Genomic DNA, 19,102 nt, shown 5'->3' on the forward strand with positions numbered 1-19,102 from the left:
GAAGTGTCTGTTCAAATTATGTTCCTTTTTATAGACTGTTTTCTTATTAATGGGTTGTAAATTTTCTTTATATATTCTGGATACAGCTCCTCAACTGGAACATACTTTGCAAATATTTTGTACTAGTCTTTTATTCACTGTGGGTTTTGAAAAGCAAAGGTATTTATACAAAATCAAATTTATCAAAAGTCTCTTTATAATTCATGTAGAAAGCAAAATAATATATTTATTAAATGTGTGGTCTTTGAAGATAGACAATTTGGGATCAAACCTCATCTCAACAACTTATAATAGCTGTAGTATTTAACATGTTTAAGAATTTAGTTTTCTTTTTGGCGAATATATAAAATAAAAGTTCCTACATACTAGAATTGCTTTGGAAATTATCACACCAATTGATACAAGATATTTAGCACATAACAAATGCTAGAAGTATTAGTTCTTTTTAGTATTACTATCAGGAACTAACAAGTTAGCCTGCCACTGGTTCTTGGATGCTAGCAGAAGAAACACAATGATGAAGCCTAAAATAAAAGCCTATATTAATCTCAGCTTTAGCAGCTCTAGGAGCACAGTATGGATTCCCTATGCTATTACCACAGGACAGCTAAAAGAGAGCCAGAGAATCCAGCACACATGTTGGGTTTTATTACAGAAGAACTCAAATCTTAGGGGATGCTAAGGTAAGTCTGTCTGACTTTGCTCCAGAGGGAGACATTATCATTATTATCCCAGACAGTAAACAAACCTGACTTTGCTCTAGAAGAAAACATGAGCTCTACCTTGCAAGGCTCTTTACTATAAAAAAATTAAAATTAAAAAAAAATTCCTTGAAAACATAGATTGGAACAAAGGAAGTCCATGTCTCTACTTAGAATATGTACAGAATTTTTCTCCCAACAATTACTATTTTGTATATGAAAGAAATGTTCACAGTAGAAGAGGATATATAACAGGGTAGGGAGCAGTAATTTATGGAGGAGATGATGGGAAAAACTAGAAATAAGGTTAAGGTAAAAATCTGAAGAATGAAGAAGTTCTTTTCAAAAGAAGCAAAGAATGTGTGCAGTTGGTGGGATTTGAAAAGCTTTGTCAGGAGGGTACAGAGCAAAGAAACAGCTCATGTGGGACCTGAAAGTAAAGCTGTAACTCAGAGAATAGAAGGAAAAAAAACAGGTGCCTGGAGCAAAGTAAACTGGAAGGAAACCAGAAAAAAAGAGTAGATAGAGATCAGATCATTGTTCACTAAAGGTTTCAAATTTCAAATTTTGCTTTTTTTTTTTTTTTTAGATTTATTTATTTATGATAGACATAGAGAGAGAGAGGTAGAGACACAGGAGGAGAGAGAAGCAGGCTCCATGCCAGGAGCCTGACGCGGGACTCGATCCCGGGACTCCAGGATCGCGCCCTGGGCCAAAGGCAGTCGCTAAACTGCTGAGCCACCCAGGGATCCCCAAATTTTATGGTTAAAGAAATGTATAGCACTTCTATATAAACACCAGGAGCAGTTTGTCAATTTCTGCGTAAGAAAAAAAATTCCTGTTGGGATTTTAAGGGGTTTAATGAATCAATAGACCATTTTGTAAGAATTGCCATCTTAACCACAATTCTGATGTTTGGACATGGAGTAAGTCTTCATTTACTTAGATATTTAGTTTCTCTCATCAGTTCTGTAGTTTTCAGTTTACAAGTCTTACATTTCTTTAAAAAATGTATTCGTAGATATGTTGCTATGCTACTGGAAATGGAATTTTTCCTTATGTTTATTTTCAGACTGTCTATTATAGGTAAAAATACAATCAATTTTTGTATGTTGATGGTCTCCTGCAACCTTGCTCATTTCACTTATTATCTTGTGAAAAATGCAACAAGCAGAACTATGTATTCCCTGTGTTTGTCTAATAAGTAAGGAAAAGAAAAGTATGTTTCCATCTGTATAATTGCTTAGTTTTTGCCAAATCTTTCAAAGAAATAAATAAAATAAAAATGGTTAACTTAAAGGATGGGAAGTGAAATGTCAAAGGATGGACCAGAAATGGAAGCAAGATGAATTTATCTTCTTAAGTAATTTTGGCCTCTGAACCATATAAATGTTTTGCATTATCAAAATAAGATTCAATCAAAAGAAAAATAATGAAAAGAAACAAATCATTGAAATAAAAAATTAAACAAATTAATCTAAATGAGTATCACATTGGCAATATAATACATATATAATGGTTTCAAATGATATTTGAACATAGTTGTCTATGTATCTTTAATGTTAAATAGTTGAAAAGCCAAAAATCTTATACATAGTCAGTTTTACTGCTAATACTAACATGGTCTTGGTTATTTGAAATTAATTTAGCATATAACAGTATAAATATTACAATGGTCTAAATATTTGTGTCACCTCAAAATTCCTATGTTGAATCCTAATGCTAAAGATGATGGTACCAGAAGGTATAAAGCCTTTGGAAGATGATTAGGTCACAAGGTTGGAGGCATCATGAATGGGATTAGTGCCCTTATTAAGTGATCCCACTGAGTTCCCTAGTCCCTTCCACCATGTGATGTGAAACACTGAAAAGGTGCTGGCAATGAACCAGGAAGAGAGTTTTCACCCTACTCTTCTGACATCTTGATCTTGGACTTCCAGCCTCTGAACTATGAGAAATAAGTTTCTGTTGCTTATAAGCTAGATAGTCTGTGGTATTGGTTATAGTATCCAAAACAGACTACGGCAAATATAAAGAAGTATATGAAGGTTATTAGAAACATGATTTTCAGTATAAGAAAACGTATAAAAATAGAAGTTTATGAAATTCCTGATAATGTTAAATTAAAAGTATCAGTTTGAACTCAGAATCAAGTGTATTTCCCATCTTGGTACATTCTACTTCTAGATTATTTATAATTCTCACATGTTGCTTTAGGCAATTACAAATGTATTATTTCATTTATCCTTCCCAAGACTATGGTAGGTTAGATAATATTGTTACTATCCTTTAGAAATTATGAAGCTGAAAATCAAATAAGTTTACATGCTCTCCGAAGAGTCACCCAGTGATAAATATCAAAGCTGCGATCAAACCAATTTCTGATTCCCAAACCTATGTTGTTGTTATACTACATGTCTTAGTATTCTTTGATCTCTGACAAACTGCCACATAGCAGTCAGCTTGAACCCAAGGGAGGAATTAAATTAGGGATGTTTGGCTATCATGAGGATTCACTTCTAAGAAGCAGAGCTGACTTCAAAATAAACCTTATAGTGGCACAAGTAAAAGAGACCAATAGCCATCAGTTAGCCATGAGCAATACATTGTTCTTAGATGAAAGTGCTAATCATTACCAACTTGAATACTGTCTGGAATACCATGTTGATTGAGCATGCTTCAAAGAGTTCAGTCAAGATTAGTGAATGACATTTGTCATGGATACTCAGAAAGGGCAGGAATGTTCATCCCACATTTGCCCTTACTCACCAAGACACTTTTTTTTTCTTGCTGCATACATAAATATCTTCTAAAACCCTTAATACTTTCTGACATACAGGAGTCTTGCTGACACATTTGAGCTTATAGAGAAACTGATGTCCTTACACATTTTTTCTAATCATGCTGTTCTTCTCTTTACAAAAGAAAAAAACATACTCTTTGTTTTTTCAAACCAAAATATAACTTCCCAAAACTTTCACACACACTAAAAAACATTTTATGAGTGTTTGTGGAGGATTTTCTTAAACTCAAGCACAAAAAACTATTCCTCCTTACTATCATAAAAGAACTATGAATTACTTAGAAAGCCACCAAGTGTAAAAAGACATCTAAGTGTGAAATTGTATAAAATTTCTGGACATAAGAGAATCTGTTTTGAAACTCCATTTTCAATTCTACTGGACTCTTAAACTGAGCCAGAAGTCCTAATTGTTTATAAACAGTTGATCTCAAAATTCAACAAAACAATTGGCATCAGACCATAAACCTGTTGGTATGAACTTAATGAAGACAGAATCATTAACTAATGCATACCAAGAATAGTTTTGTTTGCTAGCACCGATAAAATACCTAATCCAAGAATCATCAAAAGCAGCTCCACGGGTTGCACCAATAAGTGTGGGGTTTTTTTCTCTTCTCTTATCTAAGTCATATAATCTCCCTCTTCTTTCTCATAAAAACCTGTTGCTTGCTTCACATAAGCAGGATACTTTTCTGGCTGCTCCCAGAAACTGTTCTTCCCAAATTGCAATTCCGAGACCTCAAATAAAAGGCCATTTTTTCTTGTTTATAGTCTCATTTCCTTTTCTTGTATCCAAAATGCAAATGCCAGATTTCTCTTTGCAGGTAAGGTTACAGGATAATATTTGCAACCCATACTACTATTTCTAAATATGCCTTGTCAATAACAACCAAAAATGTACACTGTCTATACTCAAGAGTTTCTCTGATCCCCAAAAATACTTAAAGAATGTGCTTTAAGTGAGCCTAGTTGGGGGGATCCCTGGGTGGCTCAGCGGTCTGGCGCCTGCCTTTGGCCCAGGGCACTATCCTGGAGTCCCGGGATTGAGTCACACGTCGGACTCCCGGCGTGGAGCCTGCTTCTCCCTCCTCCTGTGTCTCTGCCTCTCTCTCTGTCTATCATAAATAAATAAATAAATCCTAAAAAAGAAAAAGTGAGCCTGGTTGGCATCCCACTTATGACTTAGACAGCCAAATGCTATTATTAGTGTCCATAGAATATGTTTTATTATATTGTTATAATTCAAAAGTATTCAAAACTTTGTATATGATATTAAAATAACATATTAATTTAAATTCATTTTAAAAACATTTTACAATTTTTTCTATAAACAGTATCATAATAATATCTGGCATCTTCTTGGTAAAAGAACAGACATAGCTAATGAGCACATAGCTCAGAGATTATTTGAATTAATATCTGTCTTGTCTTTTCCAACTCTATAGCAGATCCAATTGGTATATAAAAAATGCAAATGAGAGATAAGGGCTGGGGGAAAATGAAGGGAATTAAGAAATACAAACTTCCAGGAAATAAGTTTTAAGAATATAATGACTGCATGCTGACTGTAGTTAATATACCATCTTGTATATTCAAAAGTTGTTGAGAGTAGACTTCTAAAGTTCTCACCATAAGAAAAACAAATTTATAAGATTGTGTGGCAATGGATGCTAGACTCACTGTAGTGATCATTTTGCAATATACATATATGTAATCATAATACTGTACACATGAAATTGACATATTACATGTCAATTATATCTCAAAAAACACAAAAAATAAAGATAAACAATTCATAAATTATAAATCACTTTTTTAAAAGGTTAAAATACAGATGAATTTTTGACAAATCTTAAAAGAGCTATTAATGCTGAGGCATAAGAAGAATGCTCCTTTAAGTCATTGGTCAATTCTCACCTTTCCAATGAAGCTATCCTCTTTAATATTGCAATGTGTACTTATTCATATAGTTGCCAAATATGAAACGATATTCCTTTAGATTCTGACATATTTCAAAACCAAAATTTTTATGATGTCAGATACCATCTTGTTCTCCAGACCAGTGGTCTCAAAGGGTGGTCCCAGACCAGCAGCATCAGCAACATCTAGGAGCTGGTTGGAAATGGAAATTCTCAAGCTCCGTCCCAGACCATCTCAATCAGAAACCCAAGGGATGGGGTCCAGAAAACTGTTTCAGCTGATTCTGGTGCCTGATCCACTGATGGTGGGTAAATCTAGATCTAGGGTAAATTTAGTATCCCAAAAATGTCTCAGAGGGGAAAACTTCCATTAAAGTTGATAAAGACAAAAAATAAGTGTTAGCCTGAAATATTTTATATATAAAACTGGCCTCGTTAAAAAAAAATGGCCTCATAAGTTTTGAAATAGAAATTGTATTCTATTTGAAACTAACATTATAAATCATGAATTTACCTACTTCAATAAACCCTCACAGAATCTCTAGTCTTTGATCTTTTCTTCTTAAAAGTATTCAACTTAAAAAAGAAAATAAAACTGCACATAATTACTATATACAATTTGGTGAGTTTTGATATAAGTACATACTTGTGTTATCACCACTTCAAACCAGATAATAGCCATACCCATTACTTCCAAAGGTTTTCTGTGTCCTTTTTTTTAAGAACACTTAACATGAGATCTGTCTCTTAACATGATTTTAAGTATACAGTTCCCTATTGTTAACTACAAGCACTATGCTATACACAAATCTCTTTGAAACATACTCATTTTGTGTAACTATAACTTCTACCCCTGAACAACTGCCCATACCTCCTTTCCCTGTTCCTGACAACCACCATTCTATTGTCTACTTCTATATCTTTGACTATTTTAGATAACTCATATAAGAGGAATTATGCAGTGTTTGCTCTTTGGTAACTGGCTTGTTTCTCTTAGCATATTTCCTCTGGTTCCATGGATCTTATTGCAAATGATAGGATTTCCTTTTTTAAAGAAGCTGAATAATATGCCATTGTATGTATATACCACATTTTCTTTATCCAATCATCTGTTAATGAACATTTTGGTTGTTTCCTTATCTTGCCAAATACAAATAACTCTGCAAAGAACATGAGAGTTCAAATGTCTCTTTAAGATCCTGATCAAAATTCTTTTAGATACATACCCAGGAGTGGAATTGTAGATTATGTGATAGTTCAATTTTTTAATATTTTGAGGAACATCGCTACTGTTTTCCACACTGGCTACACCATTTAACATTCCCACCAACAGTGTACAAGGATTAGAATTTCTCACATCCTTGTCTACACATGTTTTGTTTTTTTTATAATGCCATTCTAAAAGGTGTGAGGTGATATCTCATTTTGGTTTTGATTTGCACTCACCTTGTGATTAGTGATTTGAGCATCTTGTCATATGCCTGCTGGCCATGTTTATGTATTCTTTGGAGAAATATCTATTCAAGTCCTTTGTCCCTTTTTAGTTGACTTATCTAGAGGGGGTTGCTACTGGATTTTGGAGTCCCTTGTATATATCAGAAATCAAGAATAAACTCATAATCCTTCATTCAAAACTTAAAAATATATTAAGTAAACTTCTGGCTATAACAATTTGTAAAAGGAACCTGAAAATATTTACCACCCAAAATATTTGATGGTTTGAGAAAATTAGTTAGTGAGGAAAAAAAGTTCTAGTTCTCATTTTTTAAATGATTTTATTTATTTATTCATGAAAGACACCAAGAGGCCAAGACAAAAGCAGAGGGAGAAACAGGCTCTCCCTAGGGACCCTAATGGGGAACTTGACCCTAGGACCCCAGGATCATGACCTGAGTCAAAAGCAAATGCTCAACCACTGAGTCACCCAGGAGCCCCCATTTCCCATATTTTTAAAGGACAGATAATATTTGTGCTGTGCTTCAAAAAGGAAAAATTGTGAGAGAAGCATTTCTATCCTTCTTGGAAACCCTTTACTTACTCATGGTCAAAGAAGACGTAGTAAATACCCAATGAACCATAAAATGGATTTAGCCATATGTGGCTCAGGTCTTACCTCCTTTTAGGGTTCACTCACTCCCAAGATGGACATCTCTTGTTCTTCTCCTGTTTTCCTTCTGTAGATACAAGAGTCAAGGCCCCAGACTAACTTCTGGTGGAAATCTGAATGCCTACATTATTCTTGCTTTTTCTCTGTCTCATCCAAATTTGAATAAAACTTCTCTGCAAGTCTATCTACTTTTCAGACTTTAATTCTCGCTGGGATGGGTCATTCCAGAGTCCGAATGCAGGAGGGCTATTTAAAGAAGTCTATTTTCCAATCAAGAATTCCATTGGTGGAACTCAATTTTCCCTACTCACTTGCTTCCAAATTGATAAGACATTTAAGAGTTATGAACAAGTTTCACTTCTAAACACTAAAATTGCAAAAGTAGAAAATATACTTTTTAGTTGTCTTTAAGGACCAAGGCCTCATATTAAGCAAAAGCCACAAAAAATGTTATCCAAAATACTGGTCAGAAAAAGTGACATTGGAAACCAGACTTTACCTAAATTTCACATATAATTATAGATATTATTCCTATGTCTACCTAAATTTTCTGTGTAGAAGAATAGTCACAAAAATGACTTGGGAATTTCTTAGCCAAGTCATATATATATCAGATAAATTCTTACACATGTGCATATGAAAAAAGCTTAAGTACTTATTACAGAGTTTTTTAAGAAGAAATTGGAAATATTTTAATTACCCATTGTTTATAAAGGACTGTACGCATTTTAAATAGTCATATAATATACTACTAATAGCTGTTTGAGTAAATAAATTAGAGGCGTATGTAGCAATAAGGCTACGTGTCTGAAATGATAACACTGTGTGAAAAAGCAAGTTGCCAAAAATCACACATTATTCTGCCATCTATATACAATTTGAAAATATGCAAAACAAGCCTATATTGTTTCTGGACAAATACTAGTATGTCATCGAAAGATATCACTCCAGGGATCCCTGGGTGGCGCAGCGGTTTAGTGCCTGCCTTTGGCCCAGGGCGCGATCCTGGAGACCCGGGATCGAATCCCATGTTGGGCTCCCTGCATGGAGCTTGCTTATGTCTCTGCCTCTCTCTCTCTCTCTCTCTCTCTCTCTCTCTCTCTCTGTGTGACTATAATAAATAAATAAGAATTAAAAAAAAAAACTTTAGAAAGATATCACTCCAAATCACTATAAAATTCTTAATATTAGTTACTTCTAAAAAGGCAGAACACAGTATGATACAGTAAAGGAGGGAAGGGCCAGGGTAGGGCACTCTTTAGAGCTAGTACTCTTTGATAACTAATATGTATATGTTATCTCTAGCATTTATTTGTTTGTTTGTTTTTTAAGCAGTGTGGTAAAATGTAAAACTTTAATGGAAATGAGGTAGAAGATGCATGTTTTATATGCAATTTCTTTTTTTTTAAGTTGAAGTATATCCTAATTTTTATTAAAGATTTTATTTATTTGACAGAAAGAGTGTGTGCACAAGCAGGAGGAGAGACAGAGGGACTGGGCCAAGCAGGTTCGCCACTGAGCAGAGAGGCACATTTGGGGCTGGATCCCAGGACCCTGAAAACATGACCTGAGCCAAAGGCAGATGCTTAACTATTGAGCCATCCAGGTGCCCCAAAGCATATCCTAATTTTTAAAAAGAAGCATTATATTGAGATATCAAGTAATTTTTTGACTAGGCTCAGAAGAAACATAAAATGTTAACTGGGAAAAAAAGCACAAAGCAACTGATTATAACATATTTTAAGTGATATTAGGATAATTTTATTTGTATCAGTCCAGCTTCAGTTGTGAGAAAGAAAACTTCTTTATCTATATTAAAAGAAAATATGATACTAGGAATTCATTGATTACAAAATTAACAAGAAGGGCTGGAAAAACAGACCCTAAGCTTGAGTCTGAAATGACACGCAGGCCATTCTTTTGCCATAATCATGAAGGTGGGGTGTTTTAGGCTCCTCCAGAGAAATGGAACCAGCAGATGAGAGAACTAGCAATATAAGTGAACCAGCAAAGAAATGAACAGTATCTGTAGATAGAGACAATGATAGAGAGACTATTTGAACTTTCCTTTACAGTGGAACAGAAATATTGGTTGTCCTCTGATCTGAAGCTTGTGGGTTTCCAACCTGGAAATTGTACCATCCACCCTTGGATTCTCCAGCTTGCTGACTGCAGATCTGAGAATTGGTTCAGAAGACTATGGAGGCTGAGAAGTCCCAATGTGAGGATGGAATAAATTCCTTACATTTCTACTTCCATTTCTTGTTCTATGTTCTCTTTGCCCTCCGGCTACATCTCTATTTCATCACCTTTATGTGATGAAGCTACTCACTTAGAACTTTTTAAAAAGCCAATTTCAACCTGATAAAGCAGTGGAATTTATTAATGTTATCACATATTGGTCCCTGACTACAAATATTTTTTTAAATTATTATTCTGTGTGATGAAATGGGAAAAGCATGTAAAAAACTTCTGGCTAAACACTGAAGTATGATGATTATCTCAAAACAAACAAACAAACAAACAAAAAACCCAATTCATATGATTGAATTGTAAGCTGAATAGTTGTTTCTTTCACAGGCTACAATATTTACTAAAAGAATGATTGATGAACAATGGTTATTCAATCCTAATTATTTGGTATATTTTCTTTTTAAAATGAACAAAACATATCACTACAAGGAAAAGCAACTGATAATAATTTTTATTAATGATAAATTTTAAGTTTCAGGTGAATATTAAAATCTTTTTCTAAAGATTTTATTTATTTATTCATGAGAGACAGAGAGAGAGAGAGAGAGAGAGAGAGAGAGAGAGGCAGAGACATAGGCAGAGGGAGAAGTAGGCTCCATGCAGGGAGCCTGATGTGGGACTCAATCCTGGGACTCCACGATCACGCCCTGGTCTGAAGGAAGGCGCTAAACTGTTGAGCCACCCAGGTGTCCCTAAATATTAAAATCTTAGAAAAGGGGAATATTAAAAAAAGAAAACCAGAGCCGGGGGCATCACAATGCCAAATTTCAGGTTGTACTTCAAAGCTGTAATCATCAAGGCAGTGTGGTACTGGCACAAAAACAGACCCATAGATCAATGAAACAGAATAGAGAACCCAGAAATGGTCCCTCAACTCTATGGTCAACTAATATTCACCAAAGCAGGAAAGACTATCCACTGGAAAAAAAGAGAGTCTCTTCAATAAATGGTGCTGGGAAAATTGGACAGCCACATGCAGAAGAATGAAACTAGACCATTCTCTTATACCATAACACAAAGATAAAATGGATGAAAGATCTAAATGTGAGACAAGAATCCATCAAAATCCTGGAGGAGAACATAGGCAACACCCTTTTTGAACTTGGCCACAGCAACCTCTTGCAAGATACATCCATAAAGGCAAGGGAAACAAAAGCAAAAATGAATTATTGGGTTTCATCAAGATAAAAAGCTTCTGCACAGCAAAAGAAACAGTCAACAAAACTAAAAGACAACCTACAGAATGGGAGAAGATATTGGCAAATGACCTATCAGATAAAGGGCTAGTTTCCAAGATCTATAAAGAACTTATTAAACTCAACAGCAAAGAAACAAACAATCCAATCATGAAATGGACAAAAGATATGAACAGAAATTTCACAGAGGAAGACATAGACATGGCCAACAAGCACATGAGAAAATGCTCCGCATCTCTTGCCATCAGGGAAATACAGATCAAAACCACAAGAGATACCACCTCACACCAGTGAGAATGGTGAAAATTAACAAGACAGGAAATAACAAATGTTGGGGAGGCTGTGGAGAAAGGGGAACCCTCTTGCACTGTTGGTGGGAATGTGACCTGCTGCAGCCACTCTGGAAAATTGTGTGGAGGTTCCTCAAAGAGTTACAAATAGAACTGCCCTACAACCCAGCAATTGCACTGCTGGGGATTTACCCCAAAGGTACAGATGCAGTGAAACGCCGGGACACCTGCACCCCAATGTTTATAGCAGCAATGTCCACAATAGCCAAACTGGAAGGAGCCTCGGTGTCCATCGAAGGATGAATGGATAAAGAAGCTGTGATCTATATATACAATGGATTATTACTCAGCCATTAGAAATGACAAATACCCACCTTTTGCTGCGACATGGATGGAACTGGAGGATATTATGCTGAGTGAAGTAAGTGAAGAAGGACAAACATTATATGGTCTCATTCATTTGGGGAATATAAAAAATAGTGAAAGGGATTAAAGGGGAAAGGAGAGAAAATGAGTGGGAAATATCAGTGAGGGTGACAAAACATGAGAGACTCCTAATTCTGGGAAACGAACAAGGGGTAGTGGAAAGGGAGGTGGGCAGGGTAATAGGGTAACTGGGTGATGGGCACTGAGGGGGACACTTGACAGGATGAGCACTGGGTGTTATGCTGTATGTTGGCAAGTTGAACTCCAATAAAAAAATAAATTGAAAAAATAAAATATAAATTTCATTCAAATGTCTCAAATGTGAAAGTTCTATATTAGTTAGTGAATTGATATTTCCCAAACTGGTAAAATATTCATCCAAAATACAAGATATGCCAATAAATTTTATTGTAATGAGTATAAAATCATTACTTAAATGCTTTCAGTTAGTTTTACTGAGGGCAACTAACACTTGAAAAACTAACACTTGTGGAATTTTGAAATAATTGTTGAGAAGCTTATCTATAGTTATCTAAAAATATTATTAAGATACTCCTTCCTTTCCAAATTCATCTCTCTCTGAAGTCAGATTTTGTTCATATATTTTAATCAATAAGTTATATGGCAACATATTAAACTCAAAATCAAATACTAGAATCCACTCAATCTCTTTTCTATTAAGCCAAATATTAAGAATACAACTTTTCTCACTAATTTTTTTCTTTGGAAAATTTGATTGTTCTTCATTAAATGTATTAATGTGTAATGGGTTTTTAATTGTTATTTTAAATAAATTAGTTCAAAAATTTAATTCCTTAATTTTAATTTTAATACTGTAAATATCACCATATAGCCCAGTATTCTAGAGTACATGAATTTTATGAGTTTTTCTTTTTGGGGGGAAGAGGTTATATTGTTTGCAAAACAGGTTTTTATTTTTATAAAGACAAATGTATCTTTTGTGCTTTTTGTAACATATTAAAATGACCATTTCTACCTCAAGATTGTCAATGTATAATAGTTTTATTATATATATAACAAATGTATTATATATATGCCCTAATTTTTTGTTTCAAATTTTTATTTAAATTCCAGTTAGTTAACATACAGTGTAATAATATTGATTTCAGGAGTAGAATTCAGTGATTCATCACCCACATATAACACCTAGTGCTCAACACAAGTGCCCTCCCTAATACCCATCAAGCATTTAATCCATCCCTCTCCAATCTCCCCTCCAGCGACCTTCAGTTTGTTCTCTAGTTGACTCTGTTATGATTTGCTTGCTTCTCTTTTTTTCCCCTTCTCCTATGTTCATCTGTTTTGTTTCTTAAATTCCACATGTAAGTGAAATCATATAGAGTTTGTCTTTCTCTGACTTATTTCGCTTACCTAATACACTCTAGCTCCATCCATGTCCTTGAAATGGAAAGATTTTATTCTCTTTGATGGCTGATTAATATTCTATTGTATGTATATACATTTGCTTTATCCATTCATCAGTCAATGGACATTTGGGCTCTTCCTATAATTTGGTTATTGTGGACATTACTGCTATAGACATCAGGGTGCATGTGCCCCTTCAAATCAGTATTTTTGTATCTATAAGGTTTTGCAAAATAACCTAAGAAATCTACCAGTCAAGGTTAAATTTTTCTGTGAATAATAAGGAACTGAAAAATAGTGGCTTAAACATGAGAGTAAATTTCATTCTTATGGAAAATTGGAGATATAGGCAATTGAATGTTGTAGAAAGACCCCACAGTAGTTTAGATTGGTCATAGCAGGCCAAACTGATGGTACAGAAGTCATCACCATTATGATCCAATATGGAATTTCAGTTTATATTTCTATTTTGAACAACAGCTTTAAGAAATGGGAAGAGAAACACCAAGCACACATACAGCTATCTTTGAAGAAAGTCAACTAAAAGCTACCACAAGTTGCTTCCATTTACATCTCATTACCAGCATCTAGTCACATAACCAGCCATATGTGACTGTGCAGAAGCTGGGGAATGTGGAGTTCATTCTGGAGAGCCACATATACAAGCCAAATATTCTGGGAGTTAGCAATATTATAAGAGAGAAGGGTTTAACTTGCAAGTTAAAGTCCTTGTTCTTCTAATTTGTTATATGACCTTTTTCATATTACTTAAACTTTCTGAACCACACTTCCTTTACATATCCGGCAAGGTAAATACCAGTACCTACTTACCTCACAGTATTGTCAGGATAACACCTGTAGGGAGCTTAGAAAATTGTATAGCACATTTTATTCAATGTTCAAGTGTTGTTATACTTGAATATATGCAAGTTTTGTTCTAATTTCATGCAAATAACATATTTTAAGAGTTTTAAATAGGATGATGTTCTGGGAAACTACAAGATGATTTAGATGACTGCAATCCATGATATTTCTTACATTCCTTACATTTTTTCTCTTTAAAAATCTCAAAACACATCCTCATGCATTTAGGAAAAGAGAAAAAGGAAAATCTCATTATGATTTGTCAGAGAAGAGACTGAGGAATAAACATATGTAGTGTAGAGTTTTTGCTGTGGACTATAAAATACAAAAAAATCTTAATTCATATGGAGAAGTCAACATAGCTTGTATTTATCTTCTAAAATAAAACAAGCTATATCCAAAACCATTCTAGCCTGATAGGATGAATAGGGCATAGATCTAGAGTCCTGCCTTTTCAAACTTTTGACCCATAACCTGTTTGTGCTAAGAGAGAAAGTTTGAGGTGTTCAGGGAGAGATACCAGAATATTGCAGAGTGACAATTGACAATCAGTAAGCTTTTATACACGGACTAGCAGGAATATAGAACTATAAAGTGGAACAAATTGATTAATCTATTAATCTATTTTAGTTAAATTTCAGTCAAGAAATAACCCTTTGGAATTAGATAAGAAACATAAAATTCATGAAGAACACTTTTTCCAGCTTTAATGGGGTATAATTGATAAATAAAAACTATATGGTATACAATGTGATGATTTGATATATTATACATTGTGAAATGATTACCACAATCAAGTTAATTAACACATCCATCACCTCACAGTTATCTTTGTGTGTGTGTGTGTGTGTGTGTGTGTGTGCATGTTTTACATGGAGAGAACACTAACAGTCTACCATCAGGAAATTTCAAATATATAATACAGTATTATCAACTGAAGTTATCAAATCACCATTCTGTACATTAGATCTCCAGAGCTTGTTCATAATATAAATAAAAGTTTGTACTATTTGACCAACATCTCTTAGTCCATGCCTGCCCCCAGTCCAGCCCTTGGCAACCACCATTCCATTCTCTGCTTCTGGGAGTTTGATTTTTTTTTTTTTTTTAGATTCTGCATATAAGTAAGATCATACAATATTTGCCTTCCTGTGTCTAGGTTATCTCACCTAACATAATGTCCTCTAGGTTCTTCATGTTATTTCAAATGGCAAGATTTCCTTCTTTTTTAAATGCTGAGTAATAGGGATCCCTGGGTGGCGCAGCGGTTTGGCGCCTGCCTTTGGCTCAGGGCGCGATCCTGGAGACCTGGGATCGAATCCCACGTCGGGCTCCCGGGGCATGGAGCCTGCTTCTCCCTCTGCCTGTGTCTCTGCCTCTCTCTCTCTCTCTCTCTCTCTCTCTCTCTGACTATCATAAATAAATAAAAATTAAAAAAAAAATGCTGAGTAATATTCCATTGTATGTGTGTGTATATCACGTTTTCTTTATCCATAAAAGAGAGGAAAAAATTCATTCCAGAAAATAAATATTATCAAAATCACAAGAAGAGACAAATGTGTATAGTTTGCTTCCAAAGAAAATTTGAGTTGTGTAATAATTTGAAGTAATAAAATACACAGAAGACTTCCAAATTGTAGAAATATGCTATGACAAGTTAGGGAGTTACATGTGTCAATTACAGGCATCAGAATGCTATTACAGAGGCACCTGGGTGGCTCAGTCATTAAATGGCTCCCTTCAGCTCAGGTCATGATCTCAGAGTCCTTGGATTGAGCCCCACAGCATTGAGCTCCCTGATCCATGGAAAGCCTGCTTCTCCTTCTCCCACTGCTTCTCCCCAGACCCCTCTGCCCATGCTCCTGCACATGCACTCACTCTCTCAAATAAATCAAATCTTTTTTTTAAAAAAAAAAAAAGAATGCTATTATAATTATATGACCAAGTAAGTTGCATGATAAAAGTCATGTTTTTAGTATATCATTCTGAAGGAATGTGAAGCTGTGACGACAAAAAAATAACAAAGCACAATGTGGAAATGATCAGAAGTTAAAGCAATACAAATTTCACAATAACTGCTACTGCCACAAAATGTTGGAGACTCTAACCCTTAGGAGTAACAGTTTTTCCTGCCATTTCAATGTTCCAAAAATGTAATGGTGAGAATATAACAATAGTTTTACAACCACTTTTTTTGAGTGTTATTATCTTCCTGTTTCTATTTATTTTTTTAACAAAGATTATCACCCTATTCCCCTGGACCAATAGATCTAGAACGGATCAGAAATCTGTCTTAAATCCTCAAGACGTCTTTTTACCCCAGCCATGTTTGAAATTTGCCTAATTAGATCATCCTGAAGTATTCTTCCAACTTTTAAGTCTAATTTCAGTGAAAATATCCTGTCAGTCTAAAAATTCATCAATGGAAAAATATAAACTTTGTCAATTTTTTCCAAAGTAATTTACTATGGCCTAAAGCTTAAATCATCAGTGCCAAAATACCAAAATGTAGATCTTTGTAACTGAGCTCATGCATGTATAAATCAATGATTAATCATGATTAATGATTAAGATGAAACATAAAATCTATTTGCGCATATGTCCTAGGGGCACATCAGATCCCGTCTCTGCCAAGAGGCCTCTATTTCATTCATAAGAAATTACATAATTTGAGGGTTTTTCCCACACTCTTTATATTTAAAGAACACATTTTGATTTCAGATTTAGCTTCTACTAAGACAGCTGATAATATTTATTTTTTCTAATCAGTCTTTTCTACTTATTGATTTAAAAAAAAAACACCTAAAAAGATTATAATCTGTATAACAGTTTAATCTTGTCACAGTCTGTAATTAAATTATAATTAAAGATGTACTTTTAGTAACTCTGGAAAGTATTTTTACATGATCAGTTTTGTTAATTTTGCCTGTCCTTAGGTCCAATTGGAACCATTTATGATTCCTTTTTGTATAGAATCAGTTCAACAAACCAAATATACTGTTCATAGAATCAATATAATATTCAACAATAGGCAGATAGATTAAACTAAATGAAGGACAAGATCATTTTTGAAACTAAAACTCAAGAAAATTGAAATGAGAATATCACTATCTGTGTAATACAAATAAACATCCTTCATTCACTGTTATGACTTTGTTCAATTAACATTTGTAAATGAGAGGCTGGGGTGCCAGGTGAAGAGTTGCAGTTCCACAACAGACCACAAGAAAAATTGAAATAGAAAACTTTGTTACTCACAGGTCCTGGAAAAAGTACAAGGCAAGCCTCAAGAAGCCACACGGGGTAGTCAGGGCAGACATCCAGATAGGACTCTGGTACGTTCCTAAATTAGTGGCTATGGGTGGAGTGATTTGGTGTTCCAGGGCCAAAACTGCATTCACACCAAAGAGAGCAGTGTTTGAGTAAGCTCCAACGTGTGAACTCTGGGAATATGGGATAAAGTCATACCAGGAACTACCCTTGCTTGTGACTCTGTGGGTATTATCTAGGGTATGCACTTGCATGAAGGGCTAGTTCAATTTAAGTCTCCCTCAGGCCTCTTAAATAAAATGGATCACCATATAAAATGGGTCCTGGCATAGTTACGCTATAGAGTAGCTTAGCTAAACTCTTGACATTCACTAACTATAGTTATTAGACCTTGATGTTGAGAGAGCTGAGTGGTAATTCATGAGATCATTTTAACATCTTGTTCAGGTAATATTATGAACATTGGTATTCTGTGAGATAGTCTGTCTTCTGACAGGACCTATCAAAATAAGAATGTTCAATTTGAAGCTTATATCCCCAGGATGAACATAATAATATGCTTATTAAAATAATGTCACCTATCATTTACAAATGGCTTTACAAAGGACTTTCCTTAAAAAAAAAAGATTTTATTTATTTATTCATGAAGGACACAGAGAGAGAGAGAGGCAGAGACACAGGCAGAGGGAGAAGCAGGCTCCATGCATGGACTCCACCCTGAGTCTCCAGGATCACGCCCTGGGCTGAAGGTGGCGCCAAACTGCTGAGCCACCAGGGCTGCCCACAAAGGACTGTCCAATGCATTATCTCCTATAATGAACAAAAATGAAGAAACATTTTAAGGGCTCGTTGAAATTTTATTTATTCATATTAGTTAACAAGCTATAAATTATAGAGCCAAAGCAAAATATGGAAATCAGAATTTCAATATGTAACAGAGTACAAGGTGAGAAAATCTTGGATAAGTGGAGAGGTCTGCCTTTTTTGTTGAAATCCTATATTTACACTCAACAAACAGTGTACTATTGAGTTATCTTTGAAATCTGATATTGGTAGTAGCAATGCTACACACAAAGTTCTTTATGCAGATTACAACATTATAATTAATAGAAAGTATAAGCTTCTAATTTTTTAATAATATCAACCAAATTAATTTAATTTCCTTAAAGGTCAACAATGTCAAAGATTACTGATACTAAGTACTTTATATTCTATATTAGATGTTTCTTTGATTCATTCCACCTACAAAGACACATCTTCTATGTTCTAACCTTAGTCTGAACAAAACATTTAATTAGACTATAAATGATGTGCAGCAAAGGAAAAGTGGCCCAAATAAGTCCCTAAGTGTTTAATTAGCATGTTGGATTACTAACTCAAGAAGATACCAAGTAACCTATTGAACTTAATTATACAAAGAACTCATTAAAGAATCACTTCTGTAAGCTGCTTACTGAAGCTTATCCTAATTTTGTGTCTGCACACATTGTTGATTCAGGACTAAGTCCTAAATTGCTTCAGATGGTAATGATCACAATATTGTTATCAGGCATCTAATCCACTATATTGCTAAGTAATGCATTGATCAAAATGCATTAATGATACATAGAGCTTATCATTGTGATTTAATATCCATAAGTCTGACAGAATTTATCAATAAATTATAATTTCCAATAGAGCTGTTTTTATTTTTTTATTTTTTAAATTTGATTTAAATTCAATTTGCCAACATATAGTATAACACCCAGTGCTAATCTCATCATGTGCCCTCCTTAAAGCCCATCACTTGGTTACCCTGTGCCCCCACCTATCTCCCCTCCAGCAACCCTTTGTTTCTCAGTTAGGAATCTCTCATGGTTTGTCTGCCTCACTAATTTTTCCCCACTC

General features: G+C 34.6%; 1 protein-coding gene across 11 annotated transcripts in view; it reads left to right on the top strand.

Annotated features, from left to right (window-relative positions):
• Positions 1–19,102, top strand: part of LOC486076 (disintegrin and metalloproteinase domain-containing protein 20) — a 160,795-nt gene that overhangs the window by 68,574 nt on the left and 73,119 nt on the right. Inside the window, exon 4 of one of the 11 annotated variants that reach the window (XM_038573641.1) lies at positions 9,606–9,698. The exons of the other annotated variants lie outside the window; for them this stretch is intronic. The gene's annotated coding sequence lies outside the window, so the exon portion shown is untranslated. Of the gene's footprint in view, positions 1–9,605; positions 9,699–19,102 lie in introns of those variants that run through there. 11 annotated transcript variants of the gene reach the window in all.

Source organism: Canis lupus, chromosome 25 (genome assembly GCF_011100685.1).
Source record: "Canis lupus familiaris isolate Mischka breed German Shepherd chromosome 25, alternate assembly UU_Cfam_GSD_1.0, whole genome shotgun sequence".
Lineage (NCBI taxonomy): Eukaryota > Metazoa > Chordata > Mammalia > Carnivora > Canidae > Canis > Canis lupus.